The following is a 13,625-nucleotide window of genomic DNA, read 5'->3' on the forward strand; positions in this document are numbered from 1 at the left end:
GGAACAGATTAAGGTCTGAGGTAGCTCTACCACTGTTAAACAAAAAAAAATCCAACCAAAACATCCAATATCTGTGTTCCGGAAATATACACAATATGACCACAAATAACACACTTCTGTATGGGTATAGGAAAAAGTAAAGGTAGGTAAGAGAAACAGATGTTAAATGCTAATTCTGTAATAAGTTTTAAGTACTTAAGAATCAAAATGTTGCTGGAAACAACACTTCTAGTAGATGCATATTATCTTGTACATTACATATGCTGCAGGTTACAAATCTTCATACTTTTAAACAATGCCAGATAAAAAACTGTATTACCCACAACATAAAAATCAACACTCCATTCTGGAAGAATTAGTCTCTTCCCAGTTTCAACATGACTAAGTTTGTTTTTGGCAGTTATAGTTCTTGTTACTCAACAGTTGCATAACAAGTCAGATGCAGGAAGCGTGCTCAGCCCTCTCCTCCTCCAATGCCTCGACTGCCTTCTCGGACATTTCAGTGGAAGCAGGTGCAAGCCTTTCAAAAGTGAGTTAGAGTGCACTGTGCTTCCCTAATAACTGCTTCCCTAAGAGAATAGAGTGCTCCTGGTGCTCTAAAAAAATCAGTCAGAAAACTGAAGTTCTGTAGAGATCCCTTGAGACAATTACTCAGATCAGAGATGGAATGATTAAAAGCATGATGAACTTGTTTTTTCTGTTCTTATCTTGATTATTTTAGCATGAGAAGAGTTGGTGCTTGCTAAAGGTGGAAGCAGCTCAACTACAGCTGACCTAGACAGCTACATAAAATTATAGTGTTCTCAAGGCTTCTTCTAATTGAGAAAAGAAACAGATGATGGAACTTGGTGTCTGATGCAATCTTGCTTATTTACAGAATTAAAGTTCCACTCTTCTTAGCACAACAAATCACAAGCAAGCAACTGTTTTCTGTTCCTTACTACTCACCTTCATCTACCATTCCATCTAAAAGCTCTCACAAAGCAGTGTTTAAATTCGCACTTCAAGTAGTCATTTACACAAGGCCATGAGCATTTGGTTAATTTTTCAATTTCGTGTCATTTTCTCATTTCTTCTAAGAATTATTCAGCAAAATCCCTCAGCTACATGTATTGTCATTTTACCGAGTGACATACCTTTGTTCTGGTGCTTCTTAAATGAAAGGCAGTGGCTCATCAGCTTCAGTTATCATTGTTACAAATAAGAGTTTAAATTATTCTGTCATCCTACTAAAGTGTGAAAAATAGTGACCCCATGCTTCTTCAGTGAATAATTCAAGCACTATATACCTTTAAATACTAAAGTGCTTTGACTATTTTTCTGTCTTTCCACTTATGCAACTACTCTCAACTACTGTGATTGCAGTATCCAAGAATTGCACTAAATGACTATATCCATTTCAACGTTTTACTCTGAAGGTGCAAGCAATGAAAACTATGACCACTCTTCTGTGACACTTCTGTTGCATGAAATTGTTCCTTTGTTAGCCTTCCAAAGAGATAAATTTATCCTTCAGTGGGATCCTACTCTCACTGTCAACAAATTCAAACACAACATACAATAAAGGAATAGAGGTCCTTTCTAGAGAGACGAGAACTAACTAACAGAATCCTGTGCTGTGCTATGCTAATACTCTACTCTCACATTAATCTTTTTGACAAATAGAGGGGAAAGATGGCATATGCACCAAGATTATACATAAAAACATAAAACCAAAGGTTTCAATTTAAGAATTAGAATGGCAGAGTGACATTTAGGGCAGGCAGACAGTTTTCCATGAAAAAACATTCACAATGCTTGGGGGGGGAAAGAATCAAAAAGAGAGAGGGATAAAAGTGAACTGGCGACTTTAAAAGCAAATAGTCAGAATTTCAGACTGAACAAATGCTAATTCTTTGCAGTAGCCTTAGAAATGACTGAACACAGAATTCATTTAAGATGACCACAAACGAAGAGCAGGGAAAAAGAGGACCATTTGCCACAGTGAAGACCCCCTGGTTTCTAATGCTAAATACCTTAGTATGGGGAGCATGCAAGATTAACTTCACAAGGTTAATTTTTGGTGTCTTGTATTTTGTAACGCCAGAGATAGAAATTCTCCTTTGCACCATGGACATTTTATAGTTTCTTTTCTTCATCCTACATAATTCTCAAAATAAGACAGTCAGGGTAGGTAGGCAGCATCTATTCAAACCAGAATGTGGCCAAGATGCTGGGATGAAAACCTTACCTTAAAGCTCTGTCCTTCCCCCAGACTTCTAATGCTCGTTCAACATCAACACTATAGCATTATCACATTCTTACAGCATCCAGTTTTCTCCAGGAATTGGCTATCACTGCTAGAGACTTAATTTCTAACCAGAGCTATCTGTTGACACTCAGCTGCAGATGGATTTCAGACACCAATTATATGGATGATAAAACACTAGCTTTTCCCAACAAGGCTCTACAGTTGAGCCCTTCCACACACAGCTGCTGGCCAACTGTTGATTATTCACAGCAGAAAGCTGTTTCATCTGAGCCCCATCTATTGATCCACCAATAAAGTCAAGCCCTGCAGATCAAAACAGACTCTCAGTTCTTGAGTTTTCAGTGCCAAATGCAGAATCCAATGAAGGGCAAAGAAGGCCATACTTAGAAATGCAGTGCCATGTACAATCACTTTCTGGTCTGTAAAGGAGCCATGAAGGAAAAAGGATGGCAAATGCACTCTGTAGGCAAAGACAGTCTTCTTTTACTCTGGTGTCATATGGAGAAATTGGATTACCACACAATAACAAGTCCAATGAGCACAGAGTATGAGAGTAGGATAGAAGCTAATTCACCACTAGATTAATCTCAGACATTCCTCTTACCTGGACAGCATTAAAACAGGAACATCTATGTTTCCACCCTGTTCTTTGATGTGTTTCATCTTTGTTCTGCCCAGAAAGAACAGTACAAGAATTTTTTTATTATACTCTATTTACTCTCTACTATTATCTCCAAAATAACAGTTTCACATGCAGCAGATTTAATTTGCTATTTGGCAAGAATGTACACCATTTTTTTAAACTTGACTGCATTTTCACTAGGAGATGACATGAATCTATGACTTGAGCACACAAAGTAACTACTCTGAGACAAACATGCACAGCACACTTTACTTTGCCAGAAAGGATCTGAGGTCAAATCAGTATAAGAGAACTCTAGAATATTAAGCCAAATTAAATCTAACATATTGATCCATGTGTACACATATTTCTTAAGAAATAAAATGGCCATTCAGTGAAACACACTGAATGGAGACAAGAGAGAAATATTATATATGTATTGAATTAATATGATTTAAATAAAAATTTTAAGTTCAGTTTAACTTTGAATGCTCTCATGTACATATGAGTTTACAAACTTCTATGACATCAGCATATTTGTATATACAACACTCCCTTTCCTTTTTCCCCAGCTGCAGTACTGCTGTACTGAAACTGCTTTATACATAAGGTATTCTTCTAACAGGTCCTTCTATCCCTCTGCAATTAACACACTTTCATACATAAAGTAGATCCCCTTGCCTCAGAGTAATATTACACACCTGCATTTAACTACATCTGACAGTTATTAGCCTGAATACCAAACTAATCTAGGTTCTTCTGTACAAAATGTGACCCTACTGTTTCTCCAAATTTAGCATAATTTGCGAACTTGGAAGCTTATATTTCAATACCAGAACCCAAATACCACCTATTGGTAATATTCACTTTTCAGAGCCATCCCACATTAAATCAAAATTTTTTTTTATTCAAAATAAGTACGTATTTACTCAGCAAGAAAATCTGAGTAAATTAGACATTAAAAGGTCAAGATGAAATTATTTCATACTTGGATACTAAGAACACTGAGGAGATCTGAAGCTCCAGTATTACAATATATTAGTCCATTTAGGAAGTAAAATTTCTTAGATAATTTGTAGAAGGGGAAAGAAGTTTTCCCCAAGCTCTTTGTTAAAAAAGCTAACAGATTTTCCATTAAGTTAGCTGAAACAAACTCACCTAGTTATACAGATTTCCTGCTATCAGCATGGTAAGCTCTGCCTTACAGCTGGGATTCCTGGAACCTGTAGTTCCATAAGGTCAGTTAGGAGTAGGAAGAACAGTAATTCTATTATACATAATCAACATTTTCTCATGTAATATTAAGCTGAAGTAGTGTGTGAACAGGTGCATTCCCTCCAAAAGTTTTTTACCAACCCTATGATGATACCTAAAATTTCTTCAAGTCTTATATAAGTGCATTTTAAACTGGTAAGAACAAGCTCACCTCAATTACACACTGCAACAAATTTAAACCACTGTACATGTTCAATATTATTCATATTGAACATCAGTAGCTACAAACCCAAAACCTGAGTCTTACCCAAAGCTTCCTGTATAACAACTCACAATGTACATTTTGGTTGCTTCATCTGTTTAAAAAAATAAGATTATAATAAGACTGTAAAAATAAATGTAATTATAATCTTATTATCCTCATTAAAATCTACAAATGAAAAATTATAAAGTATCTGTTGCTATTAATAACTGTGCACAACTAACACATTTTGTGGGACCAGGATCAACAACACGTGACTGCACAGGCAGAGACTGTGTTGAAATACTAATGCACATATAATAAACCATATGCAGAGAAAACTGATATTTTTTGTTTCATAATTTTAAAAAATTATTCTGTAATCTTAGCATTTTTCCTGTTCTGAACCCTTTTAGGAAGGAATAATTTATAGCTGAAAGCAATATCGTCTTCATCAAAACAAATACTCGCAACTTAAAACCTAGATTATTATTTCCTTCCTCACATATATGTATATAAATGATTGTTTTTATTTAATAAATGAGAATAATCTGGGATCACAAAAAGTAAATTAGAAACAGCAGAGTTGCCTGTGTTTCTTTATTTATGGTGTAAAGTACAGGAATAAACATGTTAAAATGAGTATAGTACTATTTCACAATTGGCTGAGCAGTTAATTTCCTTAATGGGTGCATACAATATTATTTGAATTTTTTTTTAATGGAAATTTTATACACTGAATATTAGAGTTTTTACAGAAACAAAACAAACCAAAATGCTTTAACAGCATTTCCTTCTAGTGCAAGCTAGCACAAATTTAAATGTGTCCCAGTGGGCAATACAGAGCTGTGTTCGATGCTTGTGTATTTCTATTTGCTTCCATTTGATTAAAAGAAACTGCTTCACTATAGAAGCAAAGTAGAACAACTCCTTGAAGCATTAAAGCACAATGTTCTGTGCCTGTGACCACACAAAGATTCAAATGAAGAGAGAGATATAATGCCATTTTCAGAATGCCAGACTATCTAACTTTGAGTAATGACTACTTAGTGAACATTTATAGTATTTTTATTTTTTAAAACTCTATGCATAATTATCATAACAGTTCTCTTTTCAAGATAAAATTAGTTTTGAAACTTTGCTTTTCTATCACCAGCCCTATTTATGTTCTCAGGATACAGGAGATAAAGTACAAGAATAAGAAGCCAATCATCAAACATTTAAATAACTGTCTTAAACTTCCCAAATTTTGCAGAAGGGAGACTAAAAAAAGAATGAAAACAACAAAAACATTCAGCTCTCTAACGTGCTAGAGGCCTAACCTCTCAGGACTGTGTGCAGTGTAAAGGCATGGATCTCACTTTAGGATCCAGAAACTTGGAGCTAACATAAGAATGCAGTAGAGTATGAAAATAACAAGCCCTTTGTTCTTCTTCATTCTCCAGTGCACATGTCAGATTTTGAATTTAGAAAACCCCAAAAGCACAAAGAAGTCTATGGATAATTTCATTATTCTGCTATAGGAAGGGAGGGAAAAATATCACAGTCAGAAAATCAGTGTTGCACAGTTACCAAAACTACTAGAAAACTCCACATTTGATAGTATAGAACAAAATCAAAACCATAGAATGAAATTATGTAGATTAAATACATGGATTTTAAAAAAACCAACAAAACACCATCTAACTAAACTGAACTATTTATTTACAGAATAAACAATAGGTAGCATGTGGCACAAAAGAACCAAAGTCATATCTTTCTGAGGTGGAAAAGAAGTAATGTTTAGGGATTAGGTCTAAAAAATGTCAGGCTGGTTCACACTGGGAAAAAAAATCTTAAATGTTTATTTGCATGTTGCGTCTCAGGAATCTATCATTAGAAAGCACAAAGCTGGAAGTTGCAAATTATTTTCCATCTTAAACCTGACAGTGTTTTCCTTTCTAAATGGTACAATGGAAAACGTGGTGATGTGGGAATTAATGTAAGGCAAGTCTGGAAGATGGTCAAGAATCTGGCTAAGATATGAACTTCTTTTATCCTGAGAATTAACTACATGTCCTTCGTATATGACAAGGTCACAAAATAAAGTCTTAAAATACAATATCTTTGTAAATCTTACTGTAAAAATTTAGTTTACCTAGAAACAATAAATAACAAATAATGAAGTTCCAGTCAAAATTTAATTTTTGTAAATTTTGTAAATTTTGTTTTACAAGATATTGTTTGCAAGGCTTTAATGCCTTTCCTTTAATAAGGTCTACTTACTGTACAAAATGCACAGAAGAGCTTAGCTGAATAATGTGGCATTTTTGTGGCTATGATTTTAACTAGTTAAGCCAAGGAAATAGATGACAGCTATTTTATTTTTAATCTTACTCTTGAAGTAAAGCTGTAAACTTTTTCCTTCCAGAAATAATCCTCAAACTGATTGCTGTCAACTGATTGCTGGAGGGAAAGACTGTCAACCAAGGAGGGTGGAGACAGAAAAGACAAGCTCACTCTTTCCATGTGTAACTACCTTTCCACAAAAAGTGGAAGCTAAATCTGACAAAATCTTTGTAAATTAAAGATCTCTTCTGTGTAAACCTTTAAAAAACTGTCCTTTATAGTATCCAACACTTTTATCCAGGAAAAACTACATCTGACTAGATTCCATTATCAAAGAGACATGATGTTATTCAAGTGTTCAGAATGAAACTGTATCTTTGTTCCTTAAAAATGAAAGCATACCTTATAAGAGCAGATTCTGAATACTGGAGGATACAATCTGCCCTTCATACATTTCAAAAAACAAATTCATACCAAAATTTAAACTTTTTGCAGATTTATACATCTAAAATATATTGGCCCTATACCATTAATTGGCAGAAGAACACCTATCTACTTCAGAGGGTATAATGAAGATTATTGATACCTATGAAGAGGTTTTTACGTAGTAAATACTATATAAATGCTAAATTATGACAAGGACAGAAATAGCCCAGTTTATCTCCATCCAGAAACTCAAAGTTTATGCTTAAATTTGGATTATCTTATTCATTCATGTCTAAAACCCAGTATCTCTACTAACTGATCTTTTGTTGTTTTTCAACACAAACTCCCTATTATCTTGCTTCAATTTTTTTTCAGATATCCACTAAGATCCTCTTGTAAACAAAGACAATCTTAGAAGACATTCTTCTGTTGTCAATTCCTGAAACAAAAAAAAGTCTACCATTTGCAGGTTATAAAAATGTTAATTTGACCCTTTTTTCCCCCTTTACACAGTTTTTAGGATGACAAAATGCAAGACTTCACTTGCAGACTTGAGTGACACAAAATGGTTGCTTAGCACTCTGAAGAATCATAGTAGGAAAAAGATATTAAATAATCTTCTCTGTTGTTCTGCAGGTAATGTGTAACATTTTACTTAATAACTATATCTGCACCTTTTGTAGCATAAGTTGAAAAGGATTTGCTCTGCCTTTCCAAGTTAAACAGAGGTACAGTGTTAACAGGAAATTTTAGAAAACAGCAAAAAGAAGAAACTTTGAAAAGACATAGTCTGGAACAAATAAATTAACTTTTAAAAGCAAATATTATGGGAAAGGAAATCCAGAAGCCATCCTCTCCATATTCCAGTAAAGAATTTGATATGGTGTCACCCAGCAATGATTTACTGAGTTGGAAAAGATAGGCAGGCATAATACAAAGATAAAGTCAATGTAAAAGTGACTAATGGTAACATATTAAATGGATTTATTTAAAATCCTTCTTCAGACTCATTTCGTCTGTGAATGTGGCAAAAAGCAGAGGTGTTTTGATTAAAACTGGTTACAGGAAGCCCTCTTGATGCAGGGGAGGTTCTCTCCAACTTGCAGAAGAAATTGGATGACCATTTGTAGTATTAGAAATGGCAAAACCTTTAGCAACTCTTCAAAGCACATGATTACAAATAGTAGAATTTCTGTGGTCATTTCTGTGATGGTCTCTGATCATTTCAGAGCAACACAAAAAGATAAATCACACACCCATGTCTGGTTTAGGACAATAGGGTTAAGTCAACCTGGTACACCTGTAAAACAAACCTGATCTTCACCAATATCTGACACAATATTTTGAGAAGACCAAGTGGAGCATTAGCACTCTTACTCAAGACTTTAAGAAAACACTTCAGGTACAAAGTTCAGAATTCACGAGAATTAAATTACTAGGCTTTGTATCTTCCTATTTATTCTGTTTCGCTAGAGAGACTATAAGGTGCTTGCTCTGCTTGTTTGATCCTAGCACATAAAAGCTGAGGAAGGCACACGATCGATGGTTATAATTTATTGAGGGCTACACCCCAAGGAAGGAGTTGGTTTTAAATAACAATATCGAGAGATTAAAAATTAGGAATCAAAAAATACATCTAGGCTGAAAGTTCAAAGAAAGCTCTAAACATTAGGAAAGAGGTTTTTAATCATCTTTCCAGAAAGAACAACAAGGCAGTGTGCTTAACTAGCTTAAAGGTAGACTGTGATGACTTTATGACTCGAATGAGATAAGACTGTTGCCTAACTCAGAGAGGTCTTTTCTTCAGTCCTGAGTTACTGTGGTGATTAACTGTTCCCTATTTTGCCCCCTTCTTTATCAGTCTTTTTGTTGCCACTATTCCCACTGAAGTTCAACTAGGGCTATGAGAGAACTGCATGCAGTTTTTTATCTCTAGGAGAAAACAGTCTTAAGACTTAAACCCCTACCCCTCTAGCTTAAATGGTTTCATAGAATATTGCATCAAAGCAGATGACTAGAAGCTCTCCTTGAGATCAAAAGATTTAATCACCAGCTAAACAGAGCAGTGCATTGCAAACATACTGAAATGATATTGCCTCTTCAGGTCTTCATTAAATATTTGTCCTCCTTGGAAGTTTAATGGATTCCTGCTTACTATATAAACAGTCAAAGAAGGCATTTGGTTGTACTCCATGCATATACACCTCAAATGCTGTCACTACGCGAAATCTCGTAACTTAACCTGTCTGTTAGGACGTACAGCTGTCTGCATCTACCATAACATAGTACTCTATGTTAACCATTGAACAATCCATTTACAAGTTTCACATGACAGTGCATAAATCAAAAATAACTGCACAAAATAGAGAGGGCATATTCACGTGCCTACAAATACTGGCCCAGTCATCATGTAGTTATTTGTATAGCAATAAGTGAACATCATGCAGACATCTGACTCCATTCAGCTCCTTTCAAAGATCTGTTCATCAATAAACAAGCAACGCTATGGTTACACAAAAAGCATGGTCAATATGTTGCAAATGTTGAAAATGTGGGTGGGTTTGTCATTCACTGAAGTCACCAAGCCCACAATCCCTTGTATCAAACAGAAGTCATTATTGTACAGACAATAAAGTCTAGTAAGTGTAAACACATCTCCCTGCCTCCTTCTGGCTGACAAATCATTTTTTCATTTTAGATTACAAAAGAAGCAAATGCTTTTCCAATATAACTTGATGCAACAATTTGGTGACCAAACATAAAAATGTCCACTGGACTGAAACTTATGCAGTGACATATATTGTTCAAATCCCAAATAGGAACCTCCATGTTATTCACTTATGACTTACATGACCAAAGCACTGGCCAGAACCATGTCAGTTACACCAAAAAAGTATTTTTTATTAGAGCACCTTTTCAGAACAATAAATGTTCATCACTTAGTAAATTTTGGCCACTTTGTGGGCTGGTGTGCCTGACAGCATTTCCAGTCAGAGACAGAAGAATCAGACAAGAAAACAAATTGTTCTCCTGTTCCAAGTTCAAAAATGAACTCTACTTTTATTGACTGTCATTTGGCCTCTACCATCTGTGACAAACCAAATCCTGAATAACAGAATCTCTTTTAATTGCTTGGTTATAGACTAGACCAAGGCTCCCACCTTAAATGTCATAAACTGCTGTATATGTGAGTATGACTTAGTTTAACAACATGCAGTCTTGGATTTGACAGAAAGACTCCATTTCAAAATGAGGGTATTTTTCCTCGTGACTAGTCATCTTGTAAATTTTTGTCCTTTTATTTCTGACCTATGCTTATTTTTGGCACTGTTATTTTGTTGCTGTAGAACAGTGATATGAAAACTACTGCATACGGGCTTGTTTTCAAAGTAAGCATATTGAGTGGTTAGCCTAGCTCTAGTTCTTGCTTACCTCACAGATTTCTGTGTTATTATTAGTTTCTTATACAAGCACAGCAGTCTTCTGCCACACACACTTTTACAATAAGCTCACAACTTATGAAACTTGCAAATGACATGTGCTGTCCAAGAACACAAACTCCTTAATTCCCTCATGCTGATGCAATGTACAGGATCCATCTCTAATACACGACACCTTTTTAATGAAAAAGCCATGTTTTTACATAATTGGAACAAAAGAACTTAATAATATTTGCCATTTACAATATTATTAAAAATATTTTAGGCTACTAAAGCAATTAACCCCAATCTAAATCAGTTCCATCTGAAATTACAAAATCTTAGTCTAGTTTAGCCAGCAACAAAACTAGTCAAATATATGAAAATCCACCAATGTCACAAAATTAAAGTATGAATAATTTCTACAATATAAAATCATAATCTTATAAGGCTAAACCCCTCATTTTGTATTTTATGAAGAAATACCTGGCACAGGAATAACATAAACATCTGACTGAACAGTAGGTCTCCCCAGTTCAGCTCATTTAGCAGGCAAGTGTCAAGAAGTATTACAGTATTACCTTGGAGGTAGTAACTGAAATTCTTGGAAGTAGCTTATCACAGTTTTAAAGCTTTTTTTTCAAAGGATGATATCATCAAAGCAGACACAACACAGATTTTAGTTGCTGTAGTTGAGAAAGTCAACCTTTTCAATGGAAGTTGTGGTCTCCCTCATCCAAGTTTTCTCCTTTCTGTATCTCAAAATATGGTCTTGTACACATTAAAAACTGAAGGTAAAATTTAACAGCCTGGTTATTATCAGTCTTTCCACGTGAAGCAAAAATAAGAGGACATATGTGATTCTAAAGCATCATCCTTACACTCAACCACTTCCAACTCTGCAAGAAATTTCAGGCTATAATGTGTAAATCATTACTACATGCTCTAATAGTACTTTTTATTTAATCAGGAGAGAAGAAAAATGCCCTCTAGAATTACATTAAATAACTACAGATTTGTTTTAAATGAAATGATGTAGTTTATATCTGACCTGAGTTTCAGTCTTTTCCTAGTGGGAAATATAAATTCAGCATTTGGATACATAATCCTACAGCTCTCAGAAGAAGCCGACTCCACCGCGAACACTTTACATGATTTATAGCTCTCCTCCAGATTCAGATGACAAGTCTCGGCGGAGCAGGTGCAACGGGGTATTTTTTCCTTCCTTCAGACATCATTCCCTCGTATGTAAATTAATTAGCAAGTCTTCCGCACTCTCGCGTAAGCCGGGAAGATGAAGCCAAAGGAATATCAGCGTTTGGTTTCTCACGAGGAGCAGGTGACCCGGCGGAGGGAGAGAGAGAGGGAGGGGGCTCGCTGTTGTTACCGCTGGAGCCACAGCGATTTTGACAGCGTCAGCGGCGATAAAGTGAGCCTGGCTCCCGTGCGCTTATGCCAAGAGAGCGATTTTTAAACCGCGGGCAGGATCTGGGGGGAACCGCGGGGACGCGAAGCGAACACACCCCCCACACCCCTCCCCGGCAACACGAGCATTTCTCTCCCCCCTGCCGGCAAGTTGGAGCTGCCCTGCCAGTACCGTCGTGCCCCCTCCGCACCCCGCCAGCCCTGCCCCTTTCCTGACGGCCGGGGCGCGGGGAGCGAGTCCCGGCTCCCATTACCTCCTCCGGAGCCATGGAGAGCGGTGCGGGCGCGGCCTCGGCTCCGCGCCGGGCGGAGCGGAGGGGCCGGCGCTCCCCGCGCTCCTTCAGCCCGCCGCGCCTCGAGCCGCTGGCACAGCCCGCTCCACATAAATGCATTAACAGCAGCCACCTCATGATTAATTCATCAGCCCCAGTGACCAGGGGAGGAGGCGGGCGGAGGGGCGCGGGGGCTGGGGAGAGTCAGGGCGCACGGGACGGTCCCCTCTCCGGAGTTCAGCCCCCGGCGCAGGGCTCCGCCAGCGCGGAGGGACGGAGGGAGGCAGGGAGGCATCCTATGCCGAGCTCCTGGCTCACCGCCGGTGCCCGAGCGCTGTCCGGTCTGGGGGAGGGTGAGGGGACTCCCCCGGGCAGGTGACCGGGTGGCACCGCCGCTCCCGGCCGGCGGGACCTGCCGGGAGCCGGGCGGGGAAGAGCGGAGTGACCGCGGGAAGTTGCGAAGGCTCCGCGCCACGAAGCGGGTTGCAGTCCCCGCTCAGCTCGATGCGGGAGCATTCTCCAGCTCCGCGGGAAACGGGAGGCGCAGCCCTCGCTTGTCTTGTGGCTGGTAGCGGCCCGCCAGGTGCCTTGGCCGCGGAGTGGGGCCCCGGAGCCCTGACCTGCCGGGCACGGAGGGGTGAGCCGGGCAGTGCAAGCATCCCGGGTGGCAGAAAGGCCCCGAGCATCCATGGGGCCGTGATCACATTAGCAGGACTAGGCTCATTTGCACAAGGGTGTCCAACACCCCTCCCTCAGCCTTGGTAAAAGCAACGGTCGGCCACTCGCCAGTTGCTGGAGCCAGGTTTTTCCATGCAACACACCACTGGTGTCCATGTGAGCTTGCTTTGGTCTGCTAAAGCAGCAACAGCGGCTCCTTTCCCAGTCCTCCGGTGCAGAGCTTTGCTGCCCTCTCTTCTGAGGGCAGTGCCGATTTCTTCATTTATTTAAACTGGTGGTACCCCAGACTTGGAGTTTCTTCACAGAAGGGATAAAAAACCCACTTTGATTTCAAGGGCTTTAGAACAGCTGTTAAAGGCAGGAACCACTTTGCGTTTCTCTTCCTTCCTTTTCCACTCCAAATATAGGTAGAAGTCCCATAAGTCCACCATCCCCCTCCAATATTTAGTACAAGACATACTTTAAAACCACCAATCAAGAAGCCACCTTACCTTCGTTAGTCAGGTAGCTCCCTTGACAGGTGATTAAATTTGTGTAGAACAGATGATTTATCACTCACTTATTCCTGCCTCACCTCATCTATAAAACCAGGTTTGCCTACCTGGTAGCATTGTCATGCTCCAAGGGACTGTACTTGAGTAGGATGTTATCAAGGTTTAACAATTCTTTATTGATCATGTGCCAGGAGCAAAAATCACCTCTTGTGGATTTTAGAGTAGCAAAGAATTTTCAACGTGATACAGCTATA

At 38.4% G+C, this 13,625-nt stretch overlaps 1 protein-coding gene across 1 annotated transcript in view; it reads right to left on the reverse strand.

The window, feature by feature from the left end:
- The window catches only part of LOC127477015 (heparan sulfate glucosamine 3-O-sulfotransferase 1-like), a 46,217-nt gene extending 34,130 nt beyond the window's left edge, over positions 1-12,087 (reverse strand). Inside the window, exon 1 of the mRNA XM_051800673.1 lies at positions 11,554-12,087. The gene's annotated coding sequence lies outside the window, so the exon portion shown is untranslated. The remainder of the gene's footprint in view (positions 1-11,553) is intronic.
- Positions 12,088-13,625: the final 1,538 nt, after the last annotated feature.

This window comes from Manacus candei, unplaced genomic scaffold (genome assembly GCF_025592945.1).
Source record: "Manacus candei isolate 608988 ecotype Guabito, Panama unplaced genomic scaffold, ASM2559294v1 h1tg000050l, whole genome shotgun sequence".
NCBI classification, from domain to species: domain Eukaryota; kingdom Metazoa; phylum Chordata; class Aves; order Passeriformes; family Pipridae; genus Manacus; species Manacus candei.